General features: G+C 49.1%; 1 protein-coding gene across 1 annotated transcript in view; it reads left to right on the top strand.

Annotated features, from left to right (window-relative positions):
* LOC138287361 (zinc finger protein 850-like) overlaps positions 1-14,154 on the top strand; it is a 153,206-nt gene that overhangs the window by 88,490 nt on the left and 50,562 nt on the right. The window lies entirely within an intron of this gene.

The raw sequence follows: 14,154 nt of genomic DNA, 5'->3' as shown, positions 1-14,154 counted from the left end.
ACATATGTAAAAATAAAGTAGTTTAAGACTTTAGAAGTGCTTTTAATTCCAAAGTCGTATCTGCATATAACTTTAGCTTAAAAGCAGCCAGCAAGGCAGGCCTGCCTTTAAATTGACATCAGGCATCTCAGCAGTGCACCTATGGGTGCACTACCTATGCTGGGGTCCCTATATACCAGGGACTTATAGTTAGGTTGATACTGCCAATTATAATTAGCCTAATTTGCATATCCACTTTACACAGAGCACTGGCGCTGGGACTGGTAAGCAGTACCCAGGACATAGCCAAAAGTCAGTAACCACCAGTATCTGTCCAAAACATTTGAGGGTGACCAGGGCAAAGAGGAGGACTTTACTGCAGTGTCCCCCCCCCCAGATAAAAGGTGATGGGTACTAACCTACACCCTGGTAGTCCTCATAAGCTACGTGGAAAAACCTGGAAAGGCCATCTGCGTTGGCATGGGCACTCCCTGGTCTATCTTCCACTGTGAAGTCCATCCCCTGTAGGGAAATGGACCACCTTAACAGTTTTGGGTCCTCCACATCTGAGAGGTTTGTGGTGAGATTGAACACGGAAGTGAGTGCCAGACAGGTATTGCCTCAACTTCTTCAGCGACCAGACCACAGCAAATGCCTCCCTCTCAATGGCACTCCATCTCCTCTCTCTGGGGAGTAGTTGCCTGCTGATGAAGGCAACTGGCTGATCCTGGCCCTCTTCATTGACTTGTGGTAAAACTGCAACAATCCCTTCCTCTGAAGCATCTGTTTGCACTTTAAACTCTTTGCTGTAGTCAGGGGCCAGTACCACTGGTGCTCAGCATATAGCTTTTTTTTAGAGTGTCAAAGGCTTTTTGACACTCTGGGGTCCAAAATATTATCTTGGGCTGTTTCTCTGATGTGAGTTCTGTCAGAGGGGCCCCTATGGTCCCATAATTCTGGACGAACCTCCTGTAATACCCAGTAGGCCAAGAAAGGCCCTAACCTGAGTCTGAGTTTTAGGAGCCTCCCAATCCAAGATAGTCTGGATCTTGGACTGGAGAGGCTGTTCATGGCCTCCACCAAAAAGGTGGCTCAGGTACACTATTGAGCTCTGCCTTATCTGGCACTTGCTTGCCTTGATAGTCAGGCCTGCTTGGAAAAGGGCCTGAAGCACTTCCTTCAGGTGGACCAGGTGATCCTACCAGGTGGAACTGAATACAGCTATATCATCCAGATACGCTGCACTGAAAGATTCCAACCTAGACAAGACTCTGTTCACCAACCGTTGGAAGGTGGCAGGGGCATTTTTTAGGCTAAAGGACATCACTTTGAACTGAAAGTGGACCTCTGGAGTGGAAAATGCTGACCTCTCCTTAGTTCCTGGACTTAAGGCAATCTGCCAGTATCTTAAGTTCAGGTCAAATGTACTTAAGAACTTAGCAGCCCCCAACCTGTCAATAAGCTCATCAGCCCTTGGTATGGCGTGAGCATCAGTCTTATTGACTGCATTTAGACTTCTGTAGTCTACACAGAATCTTAGCTCTTTTTTCCCACCTTGAGGATTGGGTTTGGATACCAGTATGACTGGACTGGCCCAGGGACTATCAAAGGTCTCAATTGCCTTGTGATCCAATATCTTAGTCACCTCAGCTTTGATGTTGGCCTTGACCTGGTCACAAAACCTGTACAACTTAGTCTTGACAGGTAAGCTGTCACCAGTGTCAATGTCAAGGACACACCAATTGGTGAGTCCAGGGGTCAGAGAGAACAGACCAGCAAACGGCTCCAAAACTTGTCTGCAGTCTTTCTGTTGCTGAGTACCACTCCCTCCACTGACCCATCTTGTGCATTGGTGGATAGGAGATCTGGTAGAGGTTCACTCTCCTCCTCCTTTCCCTCATCAGTGACCATACGCATGGTCATGTCTGCCCTGTCCTGGTGGGGTTTTAGTAGTTTCACATGTAGGATCCTTTGAGGATTCCTGGGGGTGCCAAGGACTACCAAGTAGGTGATCTCACCCTTCTTTTCCAAAATTGAATAAGATCCAGTCCTTTTGGCCTGAAGTGCCCTGGGTGCCAAAAGGCTCCAAAACTCATACCAGCGGATCTGGGTGATACTCAGGCATGGTGGGCTTCTGGTGATGCCAGTGCTTCATGAGCTCATGGCTGGCCTCCAGGTTGCTGCTTGCCTTCTTCATGTATTCAGCCATGTGTGACCACAGGCTGTGAGAAGGTAGCCTCTTTCTAGCCTTGTTACCCCCACTTTTGGCCTGTTTGTGAGTGTATGTCAGGGTGTTTGTCACTGTTTTCACTGTCTCACTGGGATCCTGATAGCCAGGCCTCAGTGCTCATAGTGAAAACACTATGTTTTCAGTATGTTTGTTATGTGTCACTGGGATCCTGCTGGTCAGGACCCCAGTGCTCATAGGTTTGTGGCCTATATGTATGTGTCACTGGGACCCTGTCACACAGGGCCCCAGTGCTCATAGGTGTGCATGTATATGTTCCCTGTGTGGTGCCTAACTGTCTCACTGAGGCTCTGCTAACCAGAACCTCAGTGGTTATGCTCTCTCATTGCTTTCCAAATTGTCACTAACAGGCTAGTGACCATTTTTACCAATTTACATTGGCTTACTGGAACACCCTTATAATTCCCTAGTATATGGTACTGAGGTACCCAGGGTATTGGGGTTCCAGGAGATCCCTATGGGCTGCAGCATTTCTTTTGCCACCCATAGGGAGCTCTGACAATTCTTACACAGGCCTGCCACTGCAGCCTGAGTGAAATAACGTCCACGTTATTTCACAGCCATTTTACACTGCACTTAAGTAACTTATAAGTCACCTATATGTCTAACCTTTACCTGGTAAAGGTTAGGTGCAAAGTTACTTAGTGTGAGGGCACCCTGGCACTAGCCAAGGTGCCCCCACATTGTTCAGAGCCAATTCCCTGAACTTTGTAAGTGCGGGGACACCATTACACGCGTGCACTACATATAGGTCACTACCTATATGTAGCTTCACAATGGTAACTCCGAATATGGCCATGTAACATGTCTATGATCATGGAATTGCCCCCTCTATGCCATCCTAGCATAGTTGGCACAATCCCATGATCCCAGTGGTCTGTAGCACAGACCCTGGTACTGCCAAACTGCCCTTCCTGGGGTTTCACTGCAGCTGCTGCTGCCAACCCCTCAGACAGGCATCTGCCCTCCTGGGGTCCAGCCAGGCCTGGCCCAGGATGGCAGAACAAAGAACTTCCTCTGAGAGAGGGTGTGACACCCTCTCCCTTTGGAAAATGGTGTGAAGGCAGGGGAGGAGTAGCCTCCCCCAGCCTCTGGAAATGCTTTCTTGGGCACAGATGTGCCCAATTCTGCATAAGCCAGTCTACACCGGTTCAGGGACCCCTTAGCCCCTGCTCTGGCGCGAAACTGGACAAAAGAAAGGGGAGTGACCACTCCCCTGACCTGCACCTCCCCTGGGAGGTGTCCAGAGCTCCTCCAGTGTGCTCCAGACCTCTGCCATCTTGGAAACAGAGGTGCTGCTGGCACACTGGACTGCTCTGAGTGGCCAGTGCCACCAGGTGACGTCAGAGACTCCTGCTGATAGGCTCCTTCAGGTGTTAGTAGCCTATCCTCTCTCCTAAGTAGCCAAACCCTCTTTTCTGGCTATTTAGGGTCTCTGTCTCTGGGGAAACTTTAGATAACGAATGCAAGAGCTCATCCGAGTTCCTCTGCATCTCTCTCTTCACCTTCTGATAAGGAAACGACTGCTGACCGCGCTGGAAGCCTGCAAACCTGCAACATAGTAGCAAAGACGACTACTGCAACTCTGTAACGCTGATCCTGCCGCCTTCTCGACTGTTTTCCTGCTTGTGCATGCTGTGGGGGTAGCCTGCCTCCTCTCTGCACCAGAAGCTCCGAAGAAATCTCCCGTGGGTCGACGGAATCTTCCCCCTGCAACCGCAGGCACCAAAAAGCTGCATTACCGGTCCCTTGGGTCTCCTCTCAGCACGACGAGCGAGGTCCCTCGAATCCAGCGACTCTGTCCAAGTGACCCCCACAGTCCAGTGACTCTTCAGTCCAAGTTTGGTGGAGGTAAGTCCTTGCCTCACCTCGCTGGGCTGCATTGCTGGGAACCGCGACTTTGCAGCTACTCCGGCCCCTGTGCACTTCCGGCGGAAATCCTTTGTGCACAGCCAAGCCTGGGTCCACGGCACTCTAACCTGCATTGCACGACTTTCTAAGTTGGTCTCCGGCGACGTGGGACTCCTTTGTGCAACTTCGGCGAGCACCGTTTCACGCATCCTCGTAGTGCCTGTTTCTGGCACTTCTCCGGGTGCTACCTGCTTCAGTGAGGGCTCTTTGTCTTGCTCGATGTCCCCTCTCTCTTCAGGTCCAATTTGCGACCTCCTGGTCCCTCCTGGGCCCCAGCAGCGTCCAAAAACGCCAAACGCACGATTTGCGCCTAACAAGGCTTGTTGGCGTCCTTCCGGCGGGAAAACACTTCTGCACGACTCTCCAAGGCGAGAGGGATCCGTCCACCAAATGGGAAGTCTCTAGCCCTTTTCGTTCCTGCAGAAACCTCAGCTTCTTCTGTCCAGTCGAAGCTTCTTTGCACCCGCAGCTGGCATTTCCTGGGCATCTGCCCATCTCCGACTTGCTTGTGACTTTTGGACTTGGTCCCCTTGTTCCACAGGTACCCTAGATTGGAAATCCACAGTTGTTGCATTGCTGGTTTGTGTCTTTCCTGCATTATTCCTCTAACACGACTATTTTGTCCTTAGGGGAACTTTAGTGCACTTTGCACTCACTTTTCAGGGTCTTGGGGAGGGTTATTTTTCTAACTCTCACTATTTTCTAATAGTCCCAGCGACCCTCTACAAGGTCACATAGGTTTGGGGTCCATTCGTGGTTCGCATTCCACTTTTGGAGTATATGGTTTGTGTTGCCCCTATCCCTATGTTTCCCCATTGCATCCTATTGTAACTATACATTGTTTGCACTGTTTTCTAAGACTATACTGCATATTTTTGCTAGTGTGTATATATATCTTGTGTATATTTCCTATCCTCTCACTGAGGGTACACTCTAAGATACTTTGGCATATTGTCATAAAAATAAAGTACCTTTATTTTTAGTATAACTGTGTATTGTGTTTTCTTATGATATTGTGCATATGACACTAAGTGGTACTGTAGTAGCTTCACACGTCTCCTAGTTCAGCCTAAGCTGCTCTGCTAAGCTACCATTATCTATCAGCCTAAGCTGCTAGACACCCTATACACTAATAAGGGATAACTGGGCCTGGTGCAAGGTGCAAGTACCCCTTGGTACTCACTACAAGCCAGTCCAGCCTCCTACATTGGTTGTGCAGTGGTGGGATAAGTGCTTGAGACTACTTACCACTCTTGTCATTGTACTTTTCATAAGAGAAAAATATACAAAACAAGGTCAGTGTATATACACATAGCCAAAAAGTTTTGCATTTCCTCTTTTCACTCTTTTCTAAGTGCTGAAAAGTACTTCTAAACTTTCAAAAAGTTCTTAAAAGTTTAAAAAGTTTTTTTCTGTCTTTCCAAAAAGTTCTGAAAACTTTTTTCTCTTTTTCTATCACTTTAACTCTCTCTAAAAAATGTCTGGCACAGGCCAAAGTGTTGATCTGTCCAAACTTGCATATGACAACCTTAGCTGGAAAAGAGCAAGGAGTCTCTGTATAGAGAGAGGTTTGAGTGTAGGGAAGAATCCTTCCTTGGAACTGTTACTTAACATGCTTAGAGAACAGGATAAGGCCATAGGTGCCCCATCTGTTGAAAAAGTACCTAATAGTTCTCAATCTGATTCAGGGACTCCCCCAGGAAAAGATTCAGGAAAGAAACTTCCTAGCCTGCCCATTACTAGACAATCTAGCATAGATGGTAATGATGATGAGCCACACCAAATAAATAGTGTTGTCTCACATCATAGCAAAAGCATTTATTCTCACCATACTGGTAGTAATGTTTCTGTAAACCAAGCTGTTAGAGTGGCTTCTGTAAGGGACAGGTCTCCTTCTGTTCATTCCCATCATAGCTCTGTTTCTAGAAATGTCCCTCCCACCAACCCTGATGACAGAATGTTAGAGAGGGAACTCAATAAGTTGAGGGTGGAACAAACCAGACTGAAGCTAGAGGCTTCTCCCAAGACTCTCTCACCAAACACAATGGGCCTCATACAGGGTATCAAAACAGTACCTCAAAGGGGCTAAATCCAACTTCCATTGTGGCACCTCCCTGTATGCAAACATCACGCATGGGAGGATAACATCCCATCTTCTCCTGAGGTTGTCAGACCCACCCATTATCATGCCCTTCGTGGTCTTGTTAAATCTCTCCATCAGACCACTGGACCGGGGATGATAGGGGGTGGTGAACTTACAGGTAACATCACACTCATCCCACAATACTTTCAGGTGGACTGACATGAAGTTTGAGCCCGTCTGAGACCACCTCCTTTGGGTATCCTACTCTGGTGAACACACCAAGTAGGGCCCTAGCCACTGTGGGAGTACTGCCTGTTCTGAGGGGTATTACTTCTGGGTACCTTCTGGCATGGACCACAACCACCAAAATGTAGTTGTTACCTGAGGCAGTTGGTGGGTCTAGGGGACCAACAATGCCAATACCCACCTTCTCAAAGGGAGTCCTAACCACTAGCAGTGGTATCAAGGGAGCCTTTGGCTTGCCCCCTACCTTGCCACTAGCAGGTGACACAGGAGCTACAAAACTCCTTGACATTTTTTGACATATGGGGCCAATAGAAATGGTTAAACAGCCTTTTCCAGGTCTTGGTCCGCCCCAAATGTCCAGATAAGGGAATATCATGGCTTAATGTCAAGAGTAACTCTCTATACTTCTGAGGGACCACCACTCTCCTGTTTGTCCCTAGTTTGTGGCCCCTTGCCTCAGTGTAGAAAACTCCATCCTCCCAATAAACATTGCAGGACCCACTGACATCCCCTTGTTCTTGCCTGGAGGCAGTCTGCCTCAGGCCCTCAAGAGTGGACTCTTTGTCCCTGGCACAAGACTCTCTTTGTCCCTGGCACAATTCTTCTTTGGTGGGCCCACCTGCCCCTTGCGATTCTGTTAAGTCAGTCAGAGCTTGCAGGGAAAGTGTCCCTCCCTGAGAGGTCAGATTCTCCCCCTCAGGATTGGATTCTTCCTGAACCTTTGTACTTGGTGGGACTGGCAAACCACACCCAGTGCCCTTTCTCTTTTTGTTGGAGGCTTGGCCCATTGTTCCAGAGTCCTAGTGTCCAGCACTTCCCTGTTGTGCTGCCTGTGACTTGGTCACAGCACACACCCATTCAGGGAGGTCCAGCATCTGCGCATGGACCTTTCTTTCCACCTATGACCAAACAGATCCTTTCAGATCATTTCCCAGCAGACATTCTACTGGGAGGGCACGAGCTACTGCTACTTTTTTAAGGCCTGTCACACCTCCCCATTCCAGGCTTACCATGGGAATTGGGATGGAGTATTGTTCTACTGTCTGCATAAGTTACTTGGTGGAATACACCAAGTAAGACCTGCTTTAGAGAAACCAGCTTTTCTGTGATCATAGTCACACTGGCTCCTGTATCTCTCAGAGCATCCACCTCATTCCCATTGACTTTAGGCCTCGGCCTATACCTCTCCAGGCTGGGAGGTAAGGTGGCAATAGTTGCAATGTCCAGCCCACCCACGGACACTAAGGTGACTGCTGTGTACCCTTATCCCAGCCCTGGGCCCACTTCCTCCCCCACACCTACTCTAGCAATCTCATAGGACTGCCCACCAGTAGGGGGCTTCTTGGAGCAGACAGCATGCCCTCTTTTGTGTCCACGCTGGTGACAATCAAAACACTTGCCAGCCTTAGCAAGCTCCTGAAACTTTCCTGCCTTAACAGGATCATATTGCTTCCAACGGTACCCCGTCCCCTTAGACGTAGTATGGCTTGGGACTCCCACACCCTGAGAAGGTTTTGGGGACTTTTTTGAGGACTCCTTTGACTTTGTGTCATCTTTCCCTTGGTTCTTCCCCTGAGAAGAACCATGTGCTCCCATTCTCTGATCACCCCATAGGGGTTTCTCTTGTTCTCAACCAGTCACCTGCTGCTTTCCCCCAGCTCTTTGGGGTTGGTCAACTTAGAGTCAACTAGATACTGGCGTAGCTTCTCTTGGGCATAATTAGTTAGAAGGTGCTCCCTCATAATCAAATGGTAAAGCCCCTCAAAGGTACTTATCTTGTTGCCCTGTATCCAGCCCTTTAGTGCCTTAACTGAGATGTCCACAAAGTCAACAGAGAACGGGGTAGTTAGCTATCTTCTAGGTGTTCCTAAAATTGAGCCTGTACTGTTCTGGGGTCAGACCAAACTTCTTAGTTAAGCACCTCTTCATACTAGGGTATGAGTCTGTTTCTTCCCCACTTAGAGTCAGAAGTCTATCCCTCCCAGAAGTGGGGACCAACTCCCATGGGAGTGAACCCCAATATTGAGGCTTAACATTTCTCACCTGGAGGGCCTTCTCAAAGGCTCACAACCATTTGTCTATGTCATCCCCCTCTACATAAGCAGGAACAACCCCCTTGGGTAGTCTGGGACAAAGTCCTCCACCCATGGTCATCTAAGCTCCTCTGTCACTTCCACCATCTCTTTTCTCTTCTTGTGTCCACTTTTTTTCTCCAGGACCAGCTTCTCTGCCTCCAAAGCTATGTATGACAGCTGGGTTTCCAGCTTTCGCCCTCTAAGCGACAAGTTCTCTCCTTCTGAAGGGACCCCCTTCCCCCAACTAGCTTTGGGTATGACCCTTGTTACTGTGTGAAGTGAGGACTGGTTTTCCTCCTTCTCACTAAGGTTCAGATGCCCTCCCTCCCCTGAGTGGTTGGAGCTGTCATCTTCCCCTACTTCTTCCTCCCCTGTGCCTACTTCTTGGGCCTCTGCCCAACCTGTCAGGGATATAATTAATAATTTTTTCAGGATTTTAGTGGCTGAAGGCAACCCCCTCTCAGTACACAACCCCCTAAGCTGGACTACTATCATTTTGGGTAGGCTAGCCAGACTAAGCTCCATGGTTTCCTAGTTTTGTGTCACACAAAAACTTTTGCAAAAATTGGAATAAAGAATTTACAAAAATTGCAAAAATGCAATAATTTAAATTAGTCCAAAATCAAAAACAATTTTTGCACTAGGGCAATTTAAAAGATTTCTAACTTGCTTTACTTAAAACAGTAGTGTGATACTGAACACAAGTACTGGATCCCACCACTGCACACCAAACATGTTGGAAAGTGGTTTATTGGTGAGAACAGGTAAGAACCTACACTTAGCAATAGGCCACGGACCCCCACTAGGTTCAGTTAAGTCTCAATAAATTAACCCCAGCTCAACCCTCCGTAGCTTGGCAACAAGCAACAAGGCCTAACTTAGGAAACAAGGTGTGTAAAGTATTCACGTATCACAAAACAATAAAATAAAACACAGGAAACAGTTTAAAAATCCAATTTATGAAAATAGGAAATATTTTTATCTTTAATTTGACACCAAAACAAATAACATCAGATAAGGGGAACCGGAGATATGAATTTTTAAAGAATTAATGATATTTAGCAAAACTAAAAGCTCCACTCGGGAAATGTGGTTGTACCTTGGCCGGGCAAAGCCAAAGTTTCAGGTCGACCGCGATGGAGCCCTGCACGGCTACAGCAAGTGGGAGGCCTTGGTCAAAAGTTTACTTTCGGATGTAGTCTTTTTCTTGAAGTTTTTCTTCAGAGGGACAAAGTCACTAATCCAATCCGATCTGACCTTCCTGGATCTCTGTTCGGATATGCATAGCAGAAGACCTCGGTGAAGAATTCTACCTTAAGACTTAGACGATTTTTCAGTACAGAAATCTCCGTCCGGGCCAAAGCTGAATCTTGATCTGACATCCCTGGAGCCCTTCTTGAATACGCTGCGCGGAAAGTCCGGATCAACTTTTTATATTCGGACTTTGTCACTTTTTTGGAGCTTTTTCTCTCTGACGTCAGACGACCCTCTTCAGCCAGCCGATTTCGAATTGACGTTGTTGGATTGCCTTTCCAGGAGCCCCCAGTGAAACCCTGGAAGTCTGGGGCTCCGGAGCTTTTCAGCAGAGAGAACCTGCAAAGTTAGGCCAGGTTGCGGTTGACCTAAGCCAGCTTAACTCACCACGGCGGGTTGGTCCCTTTATGGAGCTTTTTACTGAAAGTTCTCCAATCTTCTCCAAACTTCTGAATCTTCTTCTAGAAGGTCTTTAAAGGTCCTTTATGAGTCCACAGCTCACCCCATATTTCCAGAAGCTCCGAGTTGCTCCTTTAGGGCTAGGACTCCAACTCCCAGAATGCACAAGGCTGAAACTCCAAAATGACCACTGGACAGTGGTCAGCTGGTCAGTTTCTTCAGGATTTGATGCAGGGGACTCTGGTTAGCTATATTTCACCTGTAGCAAGCAGGGAGTCCCTTCTTGAACCATTTGAAGCCAGGCAAAGTGCTTTTAGTAGTGAAGCCCAAGTATGCAGCTGGTGCAGTCCTTCCGAGTGCAGTGTCCACGTGTGGGTCAGGGGTCCAGCAGGGCAGTCCTCCTTCTCATGTTGTTCCTTATAGGAAACTGGGTGTGGGTGCAGCTCTGCCATATTTATCCTTGCTCCTGGGGTGAAAAGCAGGGGGGGCAACTGTCCAATCACAGGCAGGCTACTATCCCCTTGGATGATCACTTCCTGGGAAGTGTGGCAAAAAACAATCCCAGGGAGCAACATTCTTTAAAAGTACAATATGGCTGAAACTGAAGTTTGGAAGTTAGGTCTGGCTGAGCTCACGCACTGTTGTGGCAAAAAATTCCTTAAGAAACCCCTCTTCTGCCCTCTCCTAATCTAACAAAGAGGTCACCTGATTGTCTGGGGTTGCAGGCAATGGGGGAGATCCTGAGCTGCTCCATATGTCATTCCCTCCTTTAAAGACCAGTTTGGCTGCTCCCCCCATCCTGTTTCACCATCTGCTGAGGAAGATCTCCAGCCCGCTCCCCCAACCCTCCTTTCCCCGTCACTCCCTTTGTGTTCAGCCCAGGCCACTTCACACCTCACCAGGGCAGCCTGGCCAGGCTGTCAGAGGCTGGCCAATCAGAGAAGGGTACTACAGGGCTGAAGTTGGCAACTTTGAGACACAGTTTTAAAACTCATTCCCTGAACTAGTTATAATAAATCCAATAATGGCAAGCTGTGGAGTGTATTTTAGCAATTAGTTTGATACCAAAGTCCTGGACTGGCTCACCTCCTTCCTCTCCGAAGGAACCCAACGTGTTTGCCTCCCTCCTTTCCAGTCTACAGCCACTAAGATCATCTGTGGGGTCCCCCAAGGATCCTCCCTCAGCCCCACCCTTTTCAACATCTACATGGCTCCTCTTGCCAACATCCTCCGCCCCCACGGCCTCACCATCATTTCATACGGTGACGATACCTAGCTCATCTTCTCCCTCACTAGGAACCCAGCTACTGCCAAGAATAACCTGCACGCCGGACTCCTCGACATCGCCAACTGGATGACAGCAAGCCACCTCAAACTGAACTCAGACAAAATAGAGATCATCATCTTTGGTCCCAACAAGACAGCATGGAGAGACTCTTGGTGACTCACCACCCTCGGACCACTCCCAACACCCACCACCCACACACACAATCTTGGCATCATACTGGACTCATCTCTCTCCATGGATCAGCAAATCAGCGCCATATCATCTTCCTGCTTCAACACCCTTTGCATGCTACGCAAGACTTTCAAATGGATTCCTTTAGAAACAAGAACAGTCACCCACACCCTCATAAACAGCAGACTGGACTACAGCAATGCCCTCTTCGCAGGGACCACAGCCAAGCTTCGGAGAAAACTCCAGCGAATCCAGAACGCAGCTGCACGTCTCATCCTCAACCTCCCTCGCCACGAACACATCTCCACCCACCTCAGATCCTTACACTGGCTGCCCATCAACAAAATGATCATTTTCAAAATCCTTGTCCACGCTCACAAAGCCCTTCACGACACTGGACCGGCCTACCTCACTGAACAAATCAACTTCCACATACCAACTCGACAGCTCTGCACCGCCGACCTCGCCCTCGCTGCAGTCCCCCGCATCCAACGCACCACCTCCGGCTGTAGATCCTTCTCCCACTTCGCCACCAAAACCTGGAACTCCCTCCCCACCAACCTACGCAAGACCCAGGACCTCCTAACATTCAGAAAGCACCTCAAAACATGGCTTTTCAAGCAGTAACCCCCCCCCCCAGCTCCTTGAGACCCTACTGGGTGAGTAGTGCGCTTAAGAAATTTATTTGATTGATTGATTGATCATGACCCACGAATTACCGCGGCGGACATTCAACCACGGTAAACCATTGGCAGTACAGACCACTGCGCTTATAATACACACACACTTACAAAACACCACCACATTGGACAATTCAAGCTACACACACCTGACATACATACACACACCACACCCAGAGACCCACACCAATATAAAACACACACACACACTACCCACAACCCTTTTATGACTCAAAGAATTTGACAACTTAGAGAGAGAGACAAGCCAGGAGCACCCACTGAATCAGAGCTACAAAACACCATCCACGCACCTCACAGAACACACCCCAACATATCACCCCACACACCCTCACACACACCACTCACACTACACTCATGGCACCACAAAGACACCCCAGGTTCTCAGAGGAGGAGCAAAGGGTCATGGTGAAGAAAATTATCAGGGTAGAGCTACAGCTATTCGGATAACAGGTGCAGCAGACGTCCATTGCTAGGAAGATGGAGCTATGGCGGAGAGTCATGGACAGGGTCAATGCCATGGGACAGCACCCCAGAACAAGGGATGACATCAGGAAGAGGTGGAACGACCTACGGGGGAAGGTGCGTTCTGTGGTTGCAAGACACCAGATAGCTGTACAGAGCACTGGTGGTGGACCCCCACCTCCTCCCCCACAACTAACAACATGGGAGGAGCAAGTCTTGGTGATCATGAATCCTGAGGGCCTGTAAGGAGTAGCAGGAGGACTGTACTCTGGTAAGTCAAATCTTTACTACTTTATCCCCCCTCACCTGCATGCCATCACAAACTTCTACCCCTACCCTCACCCCCATCACTCCACTACCTCACAATTACCCCACCATCACAACCCACCCATCCCAATACCAAGCCCTGCATGCTACACCAATGCATGGATCCCCATCACAGACCTGCATGGACCCCCATCACCACAGCATGCACACTAATGACAATCACTTAGCCAACCAAATCACAAATCAAACAAGCTAAAGCTGCCTTGCTAATAACAACCATAGAGAAAAACATACCCATGCACAAGATGTCACAGGCAGAAACAATAACACTACATTTACATCCCCACAGAACCCCCACACAACGTCACCGGAGGTGAGGTGCCAGCCACATCCAGTCCCCCCCCAGAAGAGGCCCACAGTGATGACAGCAGCTCTGCATGCCTGGATCAGGATGACAACCTGGCCCATCAAGGACCTCTGGACAGTCGGTGACCCAGCCACATTCCCAAACCACCACAGAGCTTCCCCCCTCAGGAAACACCACCACAGCACCCACCCAGCAGGCCCATCCCTCTGTCCCCAGGACACGTCAATCAGCAATGTGTCCACCACTACAGGGACTCCAGGCAACCCCACAAACACAGGACGATCAGGAACCTGCGGTCAGTGGCAGTGAGCACACGGTTCAGGGGACAGAGGCACAGGACAACAGGGAAGCTGGGAGGACTGCTGTGCGACAGGGGGAGGACAGGCCCAGGGAACTGACTCTACACGAGGCACTCACCAACATCCTTGGAGCATACCATCATTCCCAGGAGACCATGGGCCAGATACTGGCCAGGCTGCAGGAGACCCAGCGGCTGCAGGAGGGACAGTACCTGGGGATCAGGGAGGACCTGAGGGACATCCACACCACCCTGGTCACCATTGCAGGGGTGCTGACAGACATGGCCAACACTATGAGGGAGGCAGTGGCACACCAATGGGCCCCTGACACTATCCACACTGAAGAACAGCCCTCCACCTCTGTCGACACAAGTGGACTGGAGGCCCCGCCACAGGAACAACAG

The sequence above is a fragment of the Pleurodeles waltl genome, chromosome 4_1, assembly GCF_031143425.1.
Source record: "Pleurodeles waltl isolate 20211129_DDA chromosome 4_1, aPleWal1.hap1.20221129, whole genome shotgun sequence".
NCBI lineage: Eukaryota > Metazoa > Chordata > Amphibia > Caudata > Salamandridae > Pleurodeles > Pleurodeles waltl.
Note: the sequence above shows the minus strand (reverse complement) of the source record. Positions and strands in the feature narration are given on the sequence as shown.